This window comes from Canis aureus, chromosome 2 (assembly GCF_053574225.1).
Source record: "Canis aureus isolate CA01 chromosome 2, VMU_Caureus_v.1.0, whole genome shotgun sequence".
Lineage (NCBI taxonomy): Eukaryota > Metazoa > Chordata > Mammalia > Carnivora > Canidae > Canis > Canis aureus.
Genome location: NC_135612.1, coordinates 20,571,840 through 20,594,433, shown reverse-complemented (window position 1 = coordinate 20,594,433; position 22,594 = coordinate 20,571,840). Strand labels below are relative to the sequence as shown.

The following is a 22,594-nucleotide window of genomic DNA, read 5'->3' as shown; positions in this document are numbered from 1 at the left end:
TAATATCTAAACACTGCCCAGAGGTGACACTTGAGAACAGAACAAATAAATAAATAAAGTGTGTCTGGTTATTATTTTATATGGCAATCCAAAAATCTGCATTTCTCTTAAAAAAAAGAATCTGACCACTTAAATTTCAATAGTGTGGAAGTTTTTAGATCATAAGCATTTTTGTCAATAATATATGCTTGTCAATAAGTATGCATTTTAATGACAGGCCTTTTAGTTTATTTTTCTGTAAGTAGGGATTTTCATGTTCTGATGTCTCAAGCCAGAATATTTAGAAAATGTTGATAGTTGCCACAAGTCAGTGAATCAGTATTTCTGGTTTCTCCTTTAAAAAGCCCCCCTCCCCCCAAATCATTCATATATAAATTAACAGAAATTTAACTTTCAAAAGATGGTGAGAGAGAAAAAATATTATGACTTTTAGACCCAAGAAAGAAAAAATACACAATTTGCATTTTTTCAGTGCTTTTGCTTAACATTTTTTTCATTAGCCTTTTCTTCATTAGAATTTATGATCCATGTCCATCATTACACTTTCACATCTCTGATTTCTGTTAAATTTTCTAACAAAGGTTAATAAATATAAAAGGGTAAAAAGGCCTATTTACTTTCATCTGAAGTGCTCAATATTTCAAGGTTGTTTGTATTTGCATGTAAATTTTTCCATGTTCTAATTTAAATTATTAAAATTTGACTGGAATTAATTCTATTCAGAGTTAAGAAGTAACAGGGATTTTTTTTTTTAAAGAATTAAACAATGTGATTTTACTAAATTATAACATTTTCTTGGTGTTGGGCCATCTAACACCCTCTCTAGCATGGCACAGTTTGGGCTTCACATTTATGGAAGGAAAAGGGTTGGGGGGAGAGGGATATATATTTGGAATGGTGTTTGACAGGGGGAATGAACGCAGACACCAGAACAATTATATTACAATCCCACTGGGAATGCCAGCACCAAATTTAGCCAGACTGATGGGGTACTGTCTAGACGGTCCCTTTTGTGTATCAGCTGTTTTTTCCCTGCTTTATTGCACTGCCTGAATGTGTGAGTTGAACATGCATATGGATCCCAAACATAACCATTCCTACAACCATACATTGCTATTAAACTTCCTCTCATTTGGCTCAGAATCAAGGGTTGTGTATTCCTACTGTATTCCTTTTACAATATTTTGTAATTAAAATGCAGCTTCCAGAACTAGTGGTTTAACAAAGCTTCTAAGACAAAGTACAAGGTGCCTAGACTGTTTTTTAATATGAAAAAAAAAATGTACTAGGTAAACATTTCTATCTTCTCAAACATGTCCACCTCTTTTCTACAGAAGTTAAAGAAAGCCAGGAAGAAAAAAAAGAAAACAATGAGATGAAAAAGGCATAGCACATGTAAATTACCACCTTTCCTTTTGAAAAGGGCAAGGATAGAAATAAAGAATATTTATTAAATGTTTACAGTATAATTAATGGCAGTGTGTGTGGTTTTCCTTTTTTTTTTTTTTTTTTTTTCTTTTCTTTCTCTCTATTTGGTAAATCAAATAGAGTTCAGGAATCAGGGTTCTTGTGAGGGCTTAGAAATAGATTTCTAAACTCTTTTAAATACATGCTTACAAGATTACTTTAGTGTTATTGGGCAGATAGGAAATCCCAGAGACATTTCACATCTGGGCAACTGTCAGGATTTTGTTTTGTTTGTCAAGATAATGCAGGAAGGCTAGTTCCTACTTATATGTGATTACAGTATCCACACAAAACATTCATTGTTCAGAGGAGCAAGAATGCACCCCTAAACAGGACATACATTCCATGGGTGATAGGTACTAAGGTTGGATGCCTTTGCTAACAACCAAGAATTGAAATGAGCACAAATTAATTATTCCAATTAGAAGGTGAGAAATAGAAAAACACATTAACGTTAATGAAAGTAGGTATCAGATCTACCTCTGCCAATGAAAGGTTTATCAGCAACTTTTGTCTACAATCACCAAGAACTGAAAGGTATAAGAAATTGGAATTCCACAAAATATGTCATTATAAATAAAAAATCTTGCCTTCTAGTAGGAGTACAAATGAACCCACTGTTTAGGAAGAGAATCCTGTAGCACAGATAACTTTCACTAATATGTACACACAAACAGGAATTTTGTGTTCCATTTGCTTTAATTTTTCCCCTTAACAAGAAGAAAAACAGTAAAAGTTTTTGCCCTTAAGGAAAACAAAATCAAAGGTAAAGTTGGTCATAGAAAAAAAAATTAAGAGATATATTCTGATTTCCCGAGCTAAATTTTGTCAGTGACTAAATGATGGAATCTGATTTTTTAAATAATAATTTTCCATGCCTTACCTTTAGAATTCAATAACTACCGCCTACTCAGGACAATGAAGATTTTATCCGTCTTTTGAGGACTGGGTATTGAAGAGGGCTGGAGGGAAGAGAAAAAGTAAATTTTATTCCCAATTTTACTGAACAGGATAAGGCTAGAAGTCATCTATTTTTCACTTTGAAACATCAGATCACAAATCAACAATCATACAGTATGATGGGTGACACAGGATTGGGGAAATTTCCTGGTTGGAAGAGGTTGAGTCTTGAACAACTGACACTGACCATAGAAATCTTGAGTTGTACTTGTGGGCATCCCTGAGGCCTAGGTTTGTTATGGTTGAGAAAAATAGAACCAAAGGCAGTGACAAAGAGCAAAAGAAACCAAGATGGGAAATAAGAAAGCAAGAGAAAAATGGTGTGGGGTGGGGAAGAGCGGGGGTGGAGCCGGGGGTGGTGGCATGCAGGGGCAGTGAGCGAGAAAAAGGAGAGAATGAATATTCTAAGCATTGTTTTAATCTAAAACAGAGATGCTTCCAGGAGAATGCATTTCAATGGAGCTGAGCCAAAAATAATTATAGAGATTTTCTTGTTTTGTTTTGTGAATGAAGAGCATCTCTTTTCTCTGGAGATGAGAGAGAGGGAGAGGGAGAGAGAAAGAGAGAGAGAGAAAGAACTAGAGCCAAGAGATTGAAGTGATGCCCCTCTGCCCTTTTGCTTCCACACAGCACAGTAGCAGACCTTTCTTTCTTCCCTTTTCCAAAAGCTATTGGCACCAGATTGTGCTAGGAAGAGAGGGAAGTGGCAGCAGCCCTCAAACCTAGCTGGGTTTTCTATTCTAACAATAGCTTGTTTACTTTGATAAGGCTGAAGTATTGAAATTGGAAGCGATATTGGGGGGGGGGGCAGAAATACATATTTTAGGTTCTAGAAACAAAACTGAGCTATTTGCAACTAAAAATATTCCCCTATTTGAGATACCTGAAACTTCCTTTGGGGTTTGTTATCAATTACATTTGTTTCCTTGTTTTTCATCATCAGTAGCAAGCTACTACAGGAAACAAAGTATTCTCTCAATTTTTCTCCATTTTTTTTTTCTGTGATGCAAAATCTTTATCTTGGAACCTTTTTTACAGGGAAAAAATTGTCATTTGTTAATATAGCTTGGGCTATGGCTGAATTTTTATGAAAGCAACATAATAAACTCTTCATGAGAGGTGGAATAAAAAATTTTATACTAATATGAAATACATAGGATTGGGGGAGAAACCCATCAACATTAACAGACTTTGAGGAAGAAAGTAAGTAATCATAATTCAGAACACTACTGAAAGACTATTAGTTTTCTTAAGTTAAATTGATTTACGTACAAATCACACCATTAAGTACTGTCTGAACCTGAAATATCCTCTCCAAATCTCTTATATTAGGTGTTGTGCCATGCTAATGACCTTGTTGTCATTTTTATCATTCATAGATGTTAACTCTATACGTAGGTTTAAGGTACTACTTTTATCTTTGTATTACCTGAATTTTTAAAAAACAATTTCAGAAACCTAAGAACCAGCTCCTTTCCTCCACATTATACTTCACAACTTATAAAAATTAACTTGTTTGTTTTTAGGAATATTTGACCTGTTAAGTTAAACAATTTAGTCATCCAGTAGGAGAATAGCATAGCGACCTTACTGGGTTAACACCAAATAGGTAAACTCAATGGGTTAACATCAAAATGACCTTGATGTGAATTTAAAACAAGTAAAGCTACTTGTGTTACATTAGTAGTCAAGATTATCTATTGGGTTAAGTATCAACATCCCAGAAAGTAGCAAAAATGGATATAACTTCCTTTAAAACTTTTACATATTAAAATTGTCCCAGGTTTTCTGTCAAAAAACTCCTGAAATGCATAGTAGATGGCAGTAAAGTTATATGATTCTATTATGTGGTTAAGTTTTTTTTTTCTTAAAGATGAAAAATGTCTTCATGTACATGGGACTTTATTTAGGGATTTTCAAAACATGTTTTAAATGTCACTGTGAATATATTGTGTAAATCTATGAATATGAGTTTTATAAATCCACATTTAATTTAATTAATCATATTGATTCACTTGACATTTTTCTCCTCCTAAATCTCCCTTTCTCTTTTTTTCCCCAATCTCTCTATTAAAAGCAATTCTTTCACAGTGGTAGACTAATTTTTGAAGCAGATTTTACAAAATAAAACCTACAATGGTTTTAGAAGAACTTTTAAAAGCATTCAACTTAAATTTGTTAGAAGTGGTTAAAATGATTTTTTAAGAATTCAGAGTACTTAATCACACTAATCTTCACATTCTATGTAAAGCCCAATACCCCAAATGAGCAGATCTACTTTTTTTAAAAAGAGCACTTATTAATATTAAATAACCAGAATCATCATTAATATATACTTTAAGGCAAAACAAGTGATGAGATTAGCAACAAATACTTATTTTGCCAAGTTTTAAAAGAAAACTTTACCTCTTAAAAAAAATAACCTGTAAAACAGAAAAATATTTAGTGATATTTAGTATCAAAGCCCCCAATATACACAATTTGAGAATTTCTATTTGATTTTACTACATCATTAAAATTGTCAGGGAAAATATTGGTCTACTAAAACATTTAGAATATGGTATATAATAATTTATCATTAAAGGCAGTGCAATATATCACAGCAACATATGTATTTACTCTCAAGCTCTGGAACTAATTTGGAAATGAGCAGAAAAAGATAGATTTACACTTGGTAAGTGTCCCAAAGATATTAGCAATATTAACCAAACTAAAATGATATAGAGCCCCAGGTATCTGCATCAAGGTTTCTATATTTTATAAGAATATAGAAATATAGGTATACAGATAAGCTAAATGTAGATATATTCGTCATTTGTTTGCAGCGGTCATCACAGTATAAAATGGATTTTTAAAGGTTCTATTTTGATCACTTCTTTTCCAGCCCCAAATTACTAAACCAATTTCAAAGCTTTGCTCAGAAAAGTTATATTTCACTTAAAACCAACCATAGAAATTGCCCCAAAGGAAGTCTTGTTTGCTTGTTCTTTTCATTTTGTAGTGGTATGGAGTCCAACACGCAACCGAGGGGGTGCGTGGGAGGGGGAGGAAGCAGCAAGAAGCAATCAAAAGGATTAGGATGGAAACTTCCTCAAGCTTCACGGGCTTGTTTGCTGGCCACAGATGCCATTATGGTGTATAGATAAGATATGTTTAATATTAAGACTTTAAAAAGAGCCTTCACACTCCTGAAAATTCAGAGGCAAAGCCGAGCCTCTTCTTTAGCCCATATACTTCACTACATTGGCCCAGGAAGCCTGGCTAAAGATAGTTTCATCCAGCTCACACGCTTGGTTTTGTCACTTCATGTCATAACCTCCACATTACTTAAATGTAGTTTTAAAATGTGTTAAACGGAAATGCTGATATAAGCCTAAATGTAGCTGTACTTGCTGTTTCTGCTCTAAGTTCATTCATGGTAGTGGATTTAGTTAAAGAGCCCAGAACAGCCATGCTTAACTGTAAGGAAACAAAATCCTCCTGGCTTCAATGGGGGCAAGGTATATGTCAGAGCAGAGGGAACTCACTGTAGATATTTGAGATAAATACCTTCTGTAGAAATGGACACATTTCATTGGTGGCCTGTATAATGTAAAGAAAAATATGCTGCATTACAAATAAAGCCCCATTAGCTTTTTCTTTTCTTTTTTTTGGGGGGGGGATACTAAATGCTATTTTATATATCTTGGACACAGAGAACATGCAGTAAAATTTATGATAGTAAATAGCCGACTCCAAATAAGAACTGCTAGGGATCCTAGGTGTCTATTGAATCATAATCAAGGACTACCTGGTTAGCAGTAAGCAACAATAAAGGGTATTCTTACTAAAATATTAGATGAATTGATAATAGAGAAAATGGTCACTTTCACAGAAAAGCCAACAGAAAATAGCAGTAATTATGTGTGCCTTGTACACGAGCATCCTGCATTACACCCAGTATGCAGTGTACTATTATTAAAAAAAAAAAAAAAAGTATGGTACCTCGTCTGGATGATCCAGCTGTATTAGGAAGTTTTACAGAATGGCTCATTTTCCAGAGCACAACATTTAGCTTTTCCACATGCTTTTTTTGGTGGAATTTCTCCTCCCAGTTAAAAACTGGTTTTCATCACACAACCGCATAATTATTTTTCTGCAACTAGCGATAATTACTTGTTTTGTGTATCTCTACTAGAGTGATTCAGTGTTTGCTGTTCTACCTCATAAAATGCATCTGTATTAGAGGCATGTGAAAAGGAGTATTGACCTTATATAATATATTGCTATATTGGTAGGGGCACACAGCTCTAATTCTTTGTAAAAGGCACAAAAGTCTATATTGCTTTGGGTTTTCCTTTTTGAATGCTATGTGAGTTTTCAGACTAAAGCATAAAACTGGAGGTAACTGAAGACAAGAAACCTCACAACATGGAAATTACTCAGTACACAAAGAAACTCCCTCTCAGATAAATGTACAATGGGTGACTGAATAAAAAAGGCTGTTGGAAGGATTTGTTGATAGTGGCATCATAGAAAAGTCTGGAATCAGTGTTTGTGAGATTTGTCACACCAAAAAATCAAGACCAGATTTCAAATCATTCAAGAATATCTAATCATTTTATGTCACTCACAAAGCTCTCCACAAATACAAATGAAAATTAAGCAGAGCCCCTCCTGCCAGTCTTCTTTTATCTTACAACAGCACTTCGCTTTCTCTCTTTTCCTTCCAACTCTTATTTGTCTGAGGTTCTCCTTTCTTTCAAGTTCTCTTTAATCCTTGCTTTCCCATGTCCCTGTTTAGTTTTATTCACCAGTGATGCCAATAAAAATAAACAGTCTATTTAAAACAAGTGAGTCAATGCCAAAAAATGCATGATTGATGTGCAGCTTAATATTTTATTTTTATTTTTTAGTGAAACTACACCTGTGGCATTGTTTTACTTATTTATTTATTTTTTATCATTTAAAAAACACAACACAAAGGACACAGCTGAGAATTGAAGGGCTATTTGAGGTCTTTGGGTTTATTTATAAATATATGTAATGTTAAATGCAGTGAAATCCTTGTGAGACTACTTTCGTGCTTACTGATCCCAGGGTACAGAAAGAATTAGCTTATCCAGGAAAACTCAAAGTCATAATTAGTCTTGTGAATTATAATAATCGGGTCTCATCCTACATTTCTTTCTCATGTGGTACTCCCAGTGGGAGTTCTGCAAGAAAAAGGACTACAGGATTGGCCATTAATAATGGTATACCTGCGAAATACGAGCATTTTCCTATCGTGCCAATCAATGAAATTAGAAATCTGCCCCCATCTTGGTTCTGTGCCCTTCAACCAATTAAAAGATTAACATCAACAGATTTTTCAAATTTCAAAAGGAAATCTTATTCTTAGTTTTAAAAATACCTCTTAAAATCATAAAATAAAAATAGAAGTTTTTCCCCCTAATGAAATATATCTTCTATTCTTGACTTAGTTATAAGGTGTAATTAATTCTCACTTTTAAGAGTTAACGATGCTTATGTTTTAGATAATTTCCTCAAGGAAACAAAAACAAAAGAGAAAGTAAGAAAAGTCAGTGAAACTCAGTGGAAAGCTATATGTAATCTCAAGGCTTTCAGATCAGCTATGCTTCCTAAATTGATTACTCAGGGTTGACTGACTGAGATGACCAGTTGTTTTAATGTACAGACCTAGCCTAAATTAAAGGGAAAAAAAAGTGTAATAGTTTACCAATCCCAAGATGCTGACGTTTTGCCACAGAAGTGTTTTTTATATGAGTTGCATTATGATGGACTGCTAACTAGTCTTAGAAAAGTAAGCAGAATGCAATCATACTTGCACATCCATCTAAAGCCCAACCCTTCAAGGCCCTCATAACCCTAAACATTTAGACAATAGTCCTTCAACAGGTGAATGGATAAACAAACTGTAGTATATTAAAACAATGGAATACTACTCAACAATATAAAAAACGAACCTTTGATACATTTTGCATATATGGAAGAATTGCAATGTAAATATGCTGCAAGAAGCTAGACAAAGAAAAGGGTACAAATTCTTTATGTAACAATCTAGGAAATTCAAATTAATGCATAGTGACATAAAGCAGACCAGTAGTTATCTGAAGGAATGATCAGGAGGCAGGAATCCCAAAGAGGTAGGAAGAAACATTTGTGGGTGATGGATATATCCATTGTCTTGACTGTGATGATGGTTTCACAGATAGATATATCTATATATAGAAATATATATTTCACATATACATATATGAAAAAACTTTAAAAATATACAATTAAATATGAGCAGTTGGTTACATGTCAGCTTTACCTCAATAAAGTTGATAAAGATAAATGGTGTGATTAGAATGGATATAGCAACCAACCAGAATGGATGCTTGCCATTAACAATAACAAAAAATTCAGACAATAGGTATCAGGATTATCCAGGTAATTGGGAACACATATAGTTGACCACAAAGAATTTGGAGATTGAGATGGCCCTCTTCATCCCCTCCCTGATGTTTATGATCCCTGGTTTAATTCAAAACCATTTCCCACATTCTTCTGCTAAAATTCAATACAATTCTGAATGAGGTGAGCATCACAAGTTCTAGATTCTACCTCCAGCAGTGCTACAAGCTGCGTGATTTAGGAGGTATCGAACTAATGTCAGACTACTACCAGGCAAGTGTTTGAGGTAAACTGAAACATACTTTCTTCTAGAGCAAATCGGATCCATCTAGAAAGCTTTTCAATTTTACAATTGTGTGTTTTGCCGCCACTTTTCCAAAGATTTTCTCTTCTCTTTCTTTACTACCATGTGTATGATAAAAATGGAGTGGGGAGCTGAACTGGGGATACTGTTAGCAAAACAACAGAAATTACCAGAAGATATTTGTCTCAGCTCAGTATCCTATGTGAGCTGACCAATTTCAATTCAATTCAGCAAAAATGTGCTAAAATCTGCAATAAGGGGCAAAATCACCATACTGCAACTCTATTCTGGAATGGAGGACAACTGTTTTGAGTTACCTATCAAAGTGCTTTGTGTAGAACAAAGGACTGAAATAACCGCAGGTTATTATTTTTATTGTTCTATTTTTATCAAAGCAAATGTGCTTGCTTACTTACAACTAAAATTTTAGATGTGTAACTTGAGTTAGATCAGTGCCCATCTCAGGCACAGAGGAAAAAGAGCCCTACATAATTTTTAAGAACCTCAGGGATAAACTGAAAGTCAAAAAACATGGGGGTGGGGAACTGGAATCAAATAAATATATGTGCAAATTGACATTTTATTAAATGGACATGCTTAAAACTTTGGGTTTATCAAACATATATCAATGAAATTGAAACTGAAATCTCTTCAGCAAGTAGAATGGGTTTCTGAGTGCAGAAATGTATGTTTTACATTACCTGAAATGGAAACATTTTTCCATCTTGTTCCCATTATGACGTATTATTCTGATTTTAGAGCTGTAATGTTAAAAAAAAAGTTAAAGAAAACATTTCTGTTTAAGGACTTAAATATATTTTAGTTTTTAAAAATGTCCATCTTTTTGCCAGGGTCAATCCTCACATCTCATAGTTAGATTTCCACATTAAGATTTACAAAATGAAAAATGTGCCATTGATCTTGGATTTAAACGTATAACTTATGTTAGCATGTAGCTAATTCCTGAATTTTAAACCTGTGTACAATAGTGGTTAAATATTTTTCTAGATATTTTTTCAAAATGGAAAAAAACCCAGAAGTTCAACTTTGTACTTTGTTCATGTCTCCTAGTTTTCTTTTTCATGTCTTCTTTCCTCTGCTCTTACCTTCTTTTCCTGTCACTTCATTACTTAGCCACTGATTTTTTTTCTGCTATTGTTAATGTGGGTCAGTGACCAAGACTTTGTCTTAACCTTGAAAACGCAATTGCTTTAGGCAAGTCCCCGCACGATTTCTTGAAAAGAAATTAAAAGAGCTCTTCAGATACAGTGTCTGTGAGATTGTTTTCTTTTGTTACTTTTAGTACTGGATTTTAGCTTTAACCAGGACCTGTTTGGTGAGAAAGAAATTCAAAAGGATCTCAAGAAAAAAATAATTTAAAAAACAAAAAAATAATAATTTTTTCTTAAAAAAAGGTTTTTAAGAGGTCCCACTACTGCCTACTTCCTGCCTGATATCCGATGTTCCAAATAATCTAGTGAGATGAGTACACATTCTTCCCCTTCAGACTTTTGGGAAGGGTCCAAAACAAGCTGTCTAGAAGCTGATACACAGAGGGGAAACCCAGTACTTAGGTTTCTGGAACTGGGGAGTCTTGCTAGAATAACCCAAAGAGTCTCTTGGTATAGAGATAAGTGAAAAAGCTGCTTTCTTTGCTCTAGAAGACTGTCAACTTCCATTCCTCCTGTATCCCATACCTGAAGGGAGGTTTAAAGTGGCCATGATACTTTATGGCCACATTCTAGATATCTATGTTTTTTTTTATCTGTATACATTGGAAAAAACCCACCTTACTCATTCCATTGGATTTTCTTTAGGGCTCAATGTGGTAATGTATGTGAAATCACATTGCAAACTATAAAAGAATGATTAAAAATATGAGTATTGTTTACTGGAAACAATAGAACATTAGAAATGGATATGGTATTAGTATTATCAGCCAGGTACATATTGATCAATTTGGGACCTCCAATTTTTAGATCCTGACACAAATACCTTGCTTGTGCAAACCTTTTTTTTAGTTCACAGAAAGTCAGATCATGAGGTAGAGCTAAAAAACTGCTCTTTGGGATGTTTTCCCTGTAATCTGGAGGAAATATTGAAAGAGTTTGTCAGCACTGAACCATTTGGATATAGGAAATCGCAGCAGAAAAAAAAATCTTTTCTTAGTGAATATGTGAAAAATGTCTATGGACAAACAAACCCTATCCTCTCTTACCACATTCTCTCCTGCAAACTTAAAGACCTTCCTTTTCCTCTCATCGATCCATTAACATATAATCATTTTATAATTCACTATTATAAGTAATTACAATTAGAATGGATTTATTAATTAATGTCTATTATAATCATTATTAATTAATCTTAACTATACAGCATTTCATATAATCTGTTCCATAACTCTTCATCTTTTGAAAGATAGAATTCAGAGTTACCACTGAGGACAGTGGAACACAGAAAATCACTTAGGGACTATAGATAGAACAAAGAAATAAAACTATTTAGCACTTCAAAATGAAGTAATAAATATAAATCTTTGTGTTTATCTTGCCTGCACTGGGTTAAATTACTTAAGATTTAAAAAATCAATGTAATATTCAAATTCTACTGTATACATTACTTTTATTCATCAACTATCCAAGGAATGTGATCATCTCAAAATTTTACTTATATAGAACTATAATATTTAGACATAAATATTCATCTACTTTCATCTACTTTCACTAAAATTTCTGCAAAATACAAAATCAAGAGAAAGTAGTTTTTTAACCCACACCTAAGAATTATTTGCAAGATGTTGACTGGGAAACAAAACATTATTTCAATGTATGCCTAAGGAAAGTTATAAGAGCATTCTAGAACATCCAAGTTTCATGCATTTACTTTACCTAAAATGACATCCTTTGCTAACCACATTATTTATCTGTAACTAATTATTTTTACAGGTGTTTACTGTCCTATCCTACAACCAACATGTCAACACTTTTTCTAAAATAATGACAAGAATAAATTATACAGAATCCTATTTGAAAGTAAGCAAAATTATACTGTGGGGATGCCTGATGTAACCTAAGCAGAAATAACAAGCAGACACAGAGAGTGAGACATGAGATAATGGCAAAGTTCTTTGCTTTAAGAGATCTTAAAACAAAAACTGAATTAGAGGAGATACAAAAGATATACAACTATACCTAAATTTTACCTTTTCCCCAGGTAAGTAACTCAGTTATTCCCTCCTACTGATGACTGATTTATGGTTCAATCCAATAATCTCTTACTTTTAGCCACCATGGAAGGTGCTAGCTGCATAACTCCTGCGTATAGGGAAAGAACTTGAGACCATGTATCTCAAGAAAGGTGCTCCATGACATCTTTTCATATGTCATTTACACGAACCAGCAAGTATGCACCTGGTCCATTAAAAATGGCCTGGATAAGAAATGGGATAGTCTGCAGAATCCGCCAAAACTCACCGCTGCTACTTCCCAGTTTCTGTCAGTTAGCTTGATTGGTTTAAAAAGTCACTGATCTTTGGTTCTTGTTTTTACCTCAGGCTTTGGCATTTCCTGCATGACTCCTGATAATCAAATTGAGGAGCCCACCATGACCCATCTGAAACTCTTTACCAGTACTCTCGCTGCCTTTTCCCCAGTCTTTCCGTATAGTACCATATTATGCACTGACAGCTATGTCAGGTGTTCGCTTTTATCTATGTTAGCACACGTATTTGGTCAACTGAGAAAAATAAGCAGTTTATTAAAATTATTAAATAATTTTTATTAAAATTATTTTTTAAGATTTCACTATTTATTTGAGAGAGAAAGCAAGAGGGAGAGTGCACAAATGGGGAGAGGAAGGGCAGAGGAAGAGGGAGATGCAGACTCCAGCCTGGGCAAGGAGCCTGACAAGGGGCTCAAATGCAGGACCCTGAGATCATGACCTGATCTGAAGGCAGCTGCTTAACAGACTAAGCCACCCAGGGGCCCCCAGCAGTTTATGTTAATACTTAGTTGACCACCTGGGCGGCCAATTAGGAAATAACTGCATAAGATAGTCAAAAGACTGTAAAATTCAGAACTAAGATGATAGCAATAGGGAGGAAATATGATGGGGCTTAAGAGCTACTGAAGAGATAGAATCAACAGGATTTGATGACTGATTGGTTCACAGAGATAAAGGAGAGGGAAAAGCCATGGATCATGCCTTAATTCTGGCTCAAGAAATAGAGGTAATCATGAAGCCATTTATTAAAATGGGAGACACAGGAGGAAAAGCAGATTTTGGCTGAAGGAGATGTGATGAATTCAGTTTTGCATAATTGAATCATAGGTGTGTCTGTAAGACGTCTAAGTTGTGATGCCCAGTGTACAGTTAAATATTAGGTCTGCACATCAGGCAAGAAATCTAGCTTTGTGATACACATTTGGGAATAGAGTATTTTAAGAAACTAAATGGTCAACAGTGCTTTTTAAAAAAAGGAGTCAAGAAGTCACATAGGACAAATCACATAGGACAAGGACAAGAAGTCACATAGCACCAGGACCCACTGGGTTTACCACAAAAGGCTGTTGATAAATATGGCTAGTAGAGTTTTAATGAAATGATGGAACAGAAGCCTGGAGGAGTAAATAGAAAGTGAGGGAATGGAATTGCCCTAGCCTTACAATGAGAACAGTATTTTTTTTTTTTAATTAAATCTCAGGATTAAGAACCAGAATTTCTTACATTTTTTTCTAAAAAAATTAAGATGAAGTATTTTTTACCTTTCTCATCTATTCTTTCAGGTATCTCTGCTGAGGTTTTTTTTTTTTTTAAGATTTTATTTATTTATTCATGAGAGGCACACACAGAAAGAGGCAGAGACACGGGCAGAGGGAGAAGCAGGGTCCCTGCAAGGAGCTGGATGTGGGACTCAATCCCGGATCCCAGATCACACACGGGAGCTCAAGGCAGATGCTCAACCACTGAGCCACCCAGGCATCCCTGAGGTCTTTATTTTAAAGAGACAATGTGCATAAAATGTTTAGCATAAAGTCTAACATAGTAAATGCTCAAGTAATATAACTGCAGGCATTGCTAGATATCTGAATCTATCCACTTCGGAAAACATGTGGGAAAGCAAAATTTTTTTGTAGCAAGAGCAAATATTTCATTATTTTAAATGGGAAAAATAACAATGCATTCTTAGTACAAGCCAAAGCCCAAACCAGTTCCCCTAAACATCATTAAGGCACTCTGAAACATCTATATAATAATCTACTAAGAATTTATGCTATTGTAAAAATATATAATACTTGATTATGTGACATTTAATGAACACACTGGTGAGTATGTTTGTATGGATTGCAGACAGGATCAGATACATATTACATTTTCCTTCTACACTGCAATGAATATGTGTTCTAATGTAAATAAGCAAGAAGATACATAAAAATACATATTGAATGCAAGTAACAACAAAATAAACAAATGACTTTTTTGTTTTGAGTGGTTACTGTCAGAGTGAGAATCAGCGATAAGGGAGACTGTTTCACTTGATAATGCATAACACCTTCAGACAAGGCAAATGCAAAGTACTGTTTATTCAGAGAAATATCAGAGATACGAATGCAACATATTTTGCACTCTCCTGTGTAAGTCTGTGGAAGTTACATGGAAATTCATTTCAATCTTAGCTTCAAGCACTAAATTCGGGGTAAATGTTTTTAAAAGTTGCTATAACCATTATTAGTGTTACATACACACCTATGCTGTGACTCCAGAGCGCTCTTGTGGGACGTGTGCAAAGCAGAGCAGTGGTTCTCAACTGGGCAAGATTTTTGCCTCCCAGAGGATATTTGGTAATGTCTGGGGACATTTGTGGTTGTCATAAAATAGAGGTCAGAGATACTGTTGAACATCCTACAGTGCACAAAACAGACCCTCCTAACAGAACAACCCATCCCAAAATGTCAATAGCGCTGCCGTGGAGAAGCCCTTGAGGAGAGAAAGAATGGAATCAAACCAATAGTTCAGAGGAAACCTCAATTGGAATAAGGAAGACACTGAATATTGCAAAATCAGAAGTTGGAATGAATAGATGTTATTAGCTTGGGGAACTATGGCACATGTCCTTTTATCTATGGCACTAATGAATCTAAGAAAAGGAGCTACTTTGGGAAGGTACTATGAGGAAAAATATTAAATTTATTTTTTACTACGTTATACTTAAGGTATTGGGGAAATATCCAAATGAACTGAATAATTTTAAGTAATTTTAATTCATGCAAGAGTTTTTGTCTAAGTTTTTTAGTTAATTCTTTTTTAAAAAAAAAAAGTGTTTAGGGGCACCTGGGTGGCTCAGTTAGTTGAGAGTCTACCTTGGGCTCAAGTCATGATCCTGGGATCCTGGAATGGAGCCCCACATTAGGCTCCCTGCTCAGTGGGGAGTCTGCTTCTCCTTCTGCTTGTGCTCTGTCTCTGACAAATAAATAAAATCTTAAAAAAAATAAAAAAGCATTTAGGTACTCTTTAGGTTTTAAGTCAACTAATACATCTAAACTCTAACTCTATGCCATATGGCATACTTTTTTCACATGCAAGCTCAACCTTCAAGAAGTTGCTGGAGAATGATATTACTACCTCATTTAATGAATGAGAGAGATAAGGCTTAGAAAGGATAAGTGACCAAGGTGATACAGCTATGAGATCATTATACTAAGATTTAAGCCAATGTCTTCTAAGTCTTAAGCTTTTTGCTAAAATAATTTTCTTTTAGTACTCACGCATGCTCCAGTTATTTCAGACAATCTCCTGCAACCACATCTTCACTGAGCTTAATAAGTGACTTCCTCCAGCTACACACACACACACACACACACACACACAAATACAGTAATGCACATACACATTTTACATGTATTTTGTTGTTGTTCTTATAAAAGTCATTTATGTCAATGCAGAAGTTTGGAAAATATAAAGCCTGAGTCAAGAGGATAAAAATCATCATTACTTTCACCACATAGAAATATCTACTAATAAATAACTTTTACATAATGATTTGAATTTTTACTGTTTTTCTCTGTTGATGGCTTTGCTGATATGCAGTGGCTAAAATTAATCATGAGGAATTAGAAAGAGGAGATAAAGGGAATGATGGTACAGAAGCCAGAGAATTAGCTCTCAAATTTATAAAGAACTTTGGGTGAGGTGAGGGTAGTGGGAAAACATGGGGAGGGTAATTTCTAGAGCCTCTCTTTGCCCAAGGAGTTCTAGGGACTTAATAAGTCTTAGTTCATCTGTCATCTCTATGCTCTGCTAATGACAAGATTAAATGGAAGCTACACATTTCAGAGTGCTTATCATTTGCAGACTCGGTACTAAGAGCTTTACTCACATTATCTCATTTTATCCCTGCAGCAACTTCGAGGAGGATATTCTTATTTCCAACTTAGAGAAGAAACTTAGGCTTAAAGAGATTTTAAAAACTTGCCAAGTTCCACATCTAGTAAGTGGGGAAGCGAGGATGCAAAAGCAAATGTGGCCACAGAGGCAGTGTTCTTCCTCTTTGCCCTGCTGCCTCCTCTTACTGCAGAAAATCAAGTGCAGAAAGGTACGTAATTCAGGAAAGTGAGAGCAGAGCATAGAACACCGTCTCAAGGTTTCCAGCTTTAGATTTCCATTTCTTTTCTCTTTGTAGGAGTGGGTTGACACATGGCCTCCAGAATACAGTTCAAGTTTCAGTCACTACATGTTTTACATTGGATTCCATTGGAAAAATACACTGTGTTAGATAATGCACATGAGAAAATTACTATGTGCCCAACACAAGAGTTTGCCGAATAAAGGATCAGAAGAAGGGAAGTCTACTAAACTGAAGATCCCTTCTCTGGAGTAACATTAATAACAAGTTGAGCCAGACACCTACCAAAGCTTACCACTTATCTATCTAGAAATGCTGCATTTTAACAGATAGATGTCAGCTGACTGAAATTACTACTCCCTGCTACTTGTCTTGAGGTCAGACCACTGTTCATGGAAAAGAGATGAATACCAGAGTTAAAAATTGTGGGATTGTCACATTTTGGCTCAAATTTAAAATAAATAAGCATAATTCCCTTGGTTCTGACAAGTATTTGGAAAAATGTCGTCTTTGGTTTTTAGCTTTAGTCTGTAGGATGGAGCTGATGTAGAAAAGTAGACTTTGAGTAATATTTTGAGTGCATTTTCTCAGCTAGCTGTCTAGCTTGGTAATATTCTGTGGTCTGTGGAAACAGGCTCTTCCTGTGAAGCTCAATGTAGATCATTGGCTTTACATGAAGGCCTATATTAATCTAATCACTCATGGACATTTTTATGCATAATTGTTAGGTAATAGTCTGTGGTCATTTTATGCTAAATGTTTCAAAGCTACTGTTCTCTGGGGTTCTCACATAAAGGAAAATATTTATCTCATTGGAATTTTTTTAAAGATTTTATTTATTCATTCATGAGAATACACAGAGAGGAGAGAGTGAGAGAGGGGCAGAGACACAGGCAGAGGGAGAAGCAGGCTCCATGCAGGGAGCCCGACATGGGACTCAATCCCAGGTTCCCAGGATTAGGCCCTGGGCTGCAGGCGGCGCTAAACCGCTGAGCCACCAGGGCTGCCCTATCTCATTGGAATTTTAACCACACTACAATTAAAATGAAATGCAATAGATAAAAAATTAATGCAGGTATGTTTGAAGATCAACTACTTAATGGTTAGGCCCCTATCTATTATTCTCTAGTATTCTGAAGGTCAATATATAGCATAGTCAATGAGTCAACCAGCAAATCAGAAGCACAGTATCTGTCTAATTGTGGGTCTATTATTAATTGCTTAATGAAGTGCATGACTTGTTGATCAGAGTTTATGCTGGCTATTCTCTTTAAAATCTTATGCCAGGCTGGATTGTTCTTTAAAGTCTCAGATAATTGAACATTTTTTTTAATGCTAGATATCATTGTAGCACTATAGGAAGTAGATAGAATCATAGGATGTGCAGGCAAGAAATGGCTATATAGATCTCTTCTCACTCTTTCTCTTAGAGAAGGGGACATTGAAAATCAGAGCTGCTCAATGTGACACAGTTAGTGGTGGAGCTGACCTGGAACTCAGGTCTTCTAGGGTCTCCAAGCCACCATGCCACTGAATTGCAACTTGTGAGCCTGGTCTTTTGTTTTCCGTGTTGTTTTCTAAGCAAACTGAAGTAGGAATTAAGTAGGTAAGGCATAAAGGAGCAGCAGCAGCTTGCACTAACTGGAAATTCTATGTCACAGCAGCAGGTGCTATGGAGATTTTTTGAGGCTACCTTTGGTGAGGATGAGCCACCTATCTCTCACTCAGCAGTGAATGTCTGAAATGACTAGCACCAACTTTAATCTTATAAAAAGTACTACCTCTAGGTTCCAGGCAGAAGGATAGAGCTCCATGGTGTTTCTGCCAAGTAAAATGGATTATTGAAAAATAATGATATCTCAATTGCCATTATGGTGTTTTATGCTGGCAGTAGAAGTCAAAAACTAACAATGAATTTTCCCACTAATTTCCATTGCCACTTTCTATGTGAGTCAGTTTTAATTATTCATTTTACTTAGTGCTGGATAACAAAATGATTCTGTGCTTTGGTCATTTGTGTAACTCTAGCAGCACCCTACAAAGGAGAAAAGAAAGTTCTTGAACTAAGGTTTTACTCTAACCGTACAAGCCTGTCACAAAAAAACAAAAAAAAATAATTAGAAATTGCTATTAATTTCAGTTTTAAAAACATTTATTTTCATCATGCAAATGATCACTGGGCAATTAGAACTAGTTAAAGATAATTAAGTTTGGCAATATTACCAAAACTGCATCAATTCTCTTATCAAAATACAGCTACTGTGTCAAACTGATCCCAGAATTTGACTTTCAGCTCTAGCAAAAAAAAAAGTTTCAACTGATTCAATGACACTTTTTGATTTGATTTTTAAATAAAGGTCTTTTGAAACAATCAAATCAGATTGGCCAGTTGAATCCTAATTCCTGCTCTTATTCCCACTTCCTCATTACATTTTCATGTCTGAATAATTTAGCCAGGGTTATGGAGTAGAGAAAAGAGTCAGTTCTTCCTACAAGATGTTTGTGTCTCAGCTTTTTGAAGCACCAGAAGAGAAATGGACCTCTGGGTCTTTTGTGTATCTGTAAACTGAAATGACTGGTTTGCAGTATAATAAAGTGTTACAGCTGGCAGGGGTCTTGGACAACATTCAACCCCGTGTTTCCCAGGTTGAGGGACGTGTATGCACCATTGGTGTGTACAAGATAATTTTAGGAGGCATATGGATATTCGATATCCATATCGAATACACACACACACACCATTAGTGTGTACAAGATAATTTTAGGAGGCATATGGATATTCGATATCCATATCGAATACACACACACACACCATTGGTGTGTACAAGATAATTTTAGGAGGCATGTGTTATTCGATAATAACACAATAAGAAGATTTGCATCATTTCAGGTTTTTTGAGACTTCTAATTATATCAGGAAGAAAGTCACAGGCTGGTGCTGACAAAGAACTCTCTAACACTTTTCTCTTGCTTTTTAAGAAATAGAAAGTAAGCCTCAGGCTCAGTCTTCAGCAGACAGCTCTGTGGAGCTAGAATTTAATAACACTGTATGGTTTCCATTAAATTAATTTTGGCCATCTATTTATGGCAAGGACACAAAACTTCCTTTTAAGATACATTTAGTTAAATTTTTTAAGCTAATTAAGGACAAAAATTAAGTAAACATTAGTGCAGTGAATATAGCAATGCAAACGTTACATAAAGGCTGTAGGCACTGATACAGTGAAGATCACAGAGCTGCTGGGGAGCTGGAGACTGACTCACTGAGCAGGTGGGAGATTCAAAGCTTCAAGAGGGCAGGAAATCCCAATCAAGACAGCAATGCACAAGCCATTCACCAAGTAGATGCCTCCCCTTTATTTCATTTCCAAAATATTACTAATTTGAATCATTTTCTTTAAAATGGCCTTTCCCCTCATTGCTTTGTGAATAATATACTTTAAGTTTGAGCTTGGAAAACAATAAAGGGCAGAAGTGATTTGATAAGATTATTTAGAAGAAATCCTATTATTAGGAAAATTAAAGTATATTTGAGAGACATGAGGGGCGCCTGGATGGTTCAGTTGGTTAAGCATCTGCCTTTAGCTCAGGTCATGATCCCAAGGTCCTGGCATTGGGCTGGGAATCAAGCTCCCTGCTCAGTGGGGGAATTTGCTTCTCCCTCTCCCTCTGCTACTCTCCTGCTTGTGCTCTCTGTCAAATAAATAAAGAAACTCTTTTTTTTTTTTTTTTAAGGATTCATCAGGCATGAGTTAGAAAAGTGGAAAAAAATCCCCAGTATAAAACTTTTTAAATTTAAATTAAAAACTAAACTAGTGTTTTTTCTCTTTTAAGGCTAGTTTGCCTAAGCAAATCAAAATGTTTTGTTTTATTTTAAATTTACAAGTCCTGAATACTTGGAAAACTAACAAGACTAATTTTCTAAGCTATATATATATATATATATATATATATATATATATATTCTAAGAGATATAAATATATATATATATATATTTAACATGTACAGGCTTTCATTGAAATATAAACCTAAATGCTACTAGAAAAAGGTTTAAATTAAGGGAAATTATGTGTCTTGTAACTCTTAAAAATATAATTAAACTTACAATTTGAGAAAAGAAATCTAGAAGTTTTTGTGAAATCCAAAGATTCTTGACAAAGTATTTTGGTGAGGTCTGAGAGGGACGGACGAGCTACTTTTACTGACAACTCATGGCCTCCTAAGGTTCTAGCCACTCCAGCTGAGCAGACATTCTAGAGCACAGGGAACAAAATTTGAGAATGACAGAAGAATGATCACTGAACTACTGACTTCTAAAAATAAATAAATAAAAACTTTCCTCTTACCATCTTGTGCACTTGAACTGAAGCCTACCCCCCACCAGAGAAGTAGAAGAGTTGGTGGGTAGCAGGATCAGGCTAGTTAATTAATCAATTGGGTGTTGAAATCTATGCTGTATATGGAAAGAGATGAAACAAAGAAAGGCATTTAATATATTTAAGAATTCTAGCCAGATGAGAACTAATTCCTTAACTTTGCACTGCCTCAGTTTCCTTTACTTAAATATTGGGACTAATAAGCATCTATGTAATTGGGTTGTCTAAAGAAATAACTAATATCTATTAATGAAATAGAAAGTCCAAGGGCTGAAATAGGAAATAATTAGACTGATTCTCTTTTTTAAATTAATTTTATTTTCAAGGTTTTGTTTATTCATTTGAGACAGATACCACGAGAGAACATGAGCAGGGGGAGGGGCAGAGGGAGAGAGAGAAGCAGACTCCCTGCTGATGTGGGGCTGGATCCCAGGATCTGAGCCATCCAGGTGCCCCTAGACTGATTCTCTTAATGCCTAAATAACATTCAGGTTGTGAATGAGGGAAAAGGAAATACACTACATTTTCCAAGTAACTAATACTCTCCCATATTGCGGATTTCCACTCTCTGGGTCTAACATTGTTGTTCTTGATTCTGAGAGCCCAGCTGAAGAGCCTTTAGAGAACTTCCAGTCTCTGGGGATTTCCAAGGTGCATACCCCACCCCCACCCCCAATCCCACCCCCATCCCCCCATTGCATGCACAGCACAGTATCGGTGTATGGGAAGTTGCTGGGCATAACTCACCAGAGAAGGAAGATGCTGCTACACCCTCTTTGATTTTCTCCCAAGATTTTAGACTCATTTCTGATGCAGAGTCCCTGAGCAGAGCAAAAATGTTAGCCATTTGAATTGGAGATCACTAGTGAACCATTCTCACAAAAATCTGGAACTCATCATTACAGCCCTTCGCCTCACTCATGAGACTGCCACAGGTGACATGGTGCCACACCATTCAGGACTCATCTCAGGTACCCAATCTTTACAAATTTCTCTCCTGCAATCTCCCCTGAAAAGGGGGAGGAGGGTAGACTAGAAGCAACACTGAGTAAAGATTCCACAATACCTCTTTAGCAGTTCACACCAGTTTGAGTCAGTTTAGTGTATGTGACTGCAAATGATTTTTATGACTTTGCTCTTATAAGTTTCAATTGTTTTATACATCCTGAAAATCTCCCCACTTCATCAGTGAGGAATCGGACACCCAGAGCTATTTACTTACGAACACCAAGTCATCCCATAGCTGGGTCGTAACTGGAATCTGCTCCAACACCCAGCCTCCCATTTAAATGTTTCTTCTACAGTGCAATTCCCAGCGGCGTTATCTCTCTCAGCTTTCCCAATATCCCAGGTCTGCTTGTCCTCATCATTTATGAAGGATGTTACAAGGCCCCATTTACAAACGAGGGCACTGAGTCTCAGGGAGACTAAAGGACATACCCTAGATGACAGAGAAGCCACCTTGG

The 22,594-nt window shown here is 35.6% G+C and overlaps 1 long non-coding RNA gene across 4 annotated transcripts in view; it reads left to right on the top strand.

Annotated features, from left to right (window-relative positions):
- LOC144294081 (uncharacterized) overlaps positions 1-22,594 on the top strand; it is a 38,470-nt gene that overhangs the window by 7,048 nt on the left and 8,828 nt on the right. For 3 of the 4 annotated variants that reach the window (XR_013361481.1, XR_013361492.1, XR_013361489.1), the window contains exons 2-3: positions 12,076-12,343; positions 16,529-16,721. This is a non-coding gene — a long non-coding RNA (uncharacterized LOC144294081). Of the gene's footprint in view, positions 1-12,075; positions 12,344-16,528; positions 16,722-16,808; positions 18,225-22,594 lie in introns of those variants that run through there. The other variant, XR_013361488.1, reaches the window with a different exon arrangement.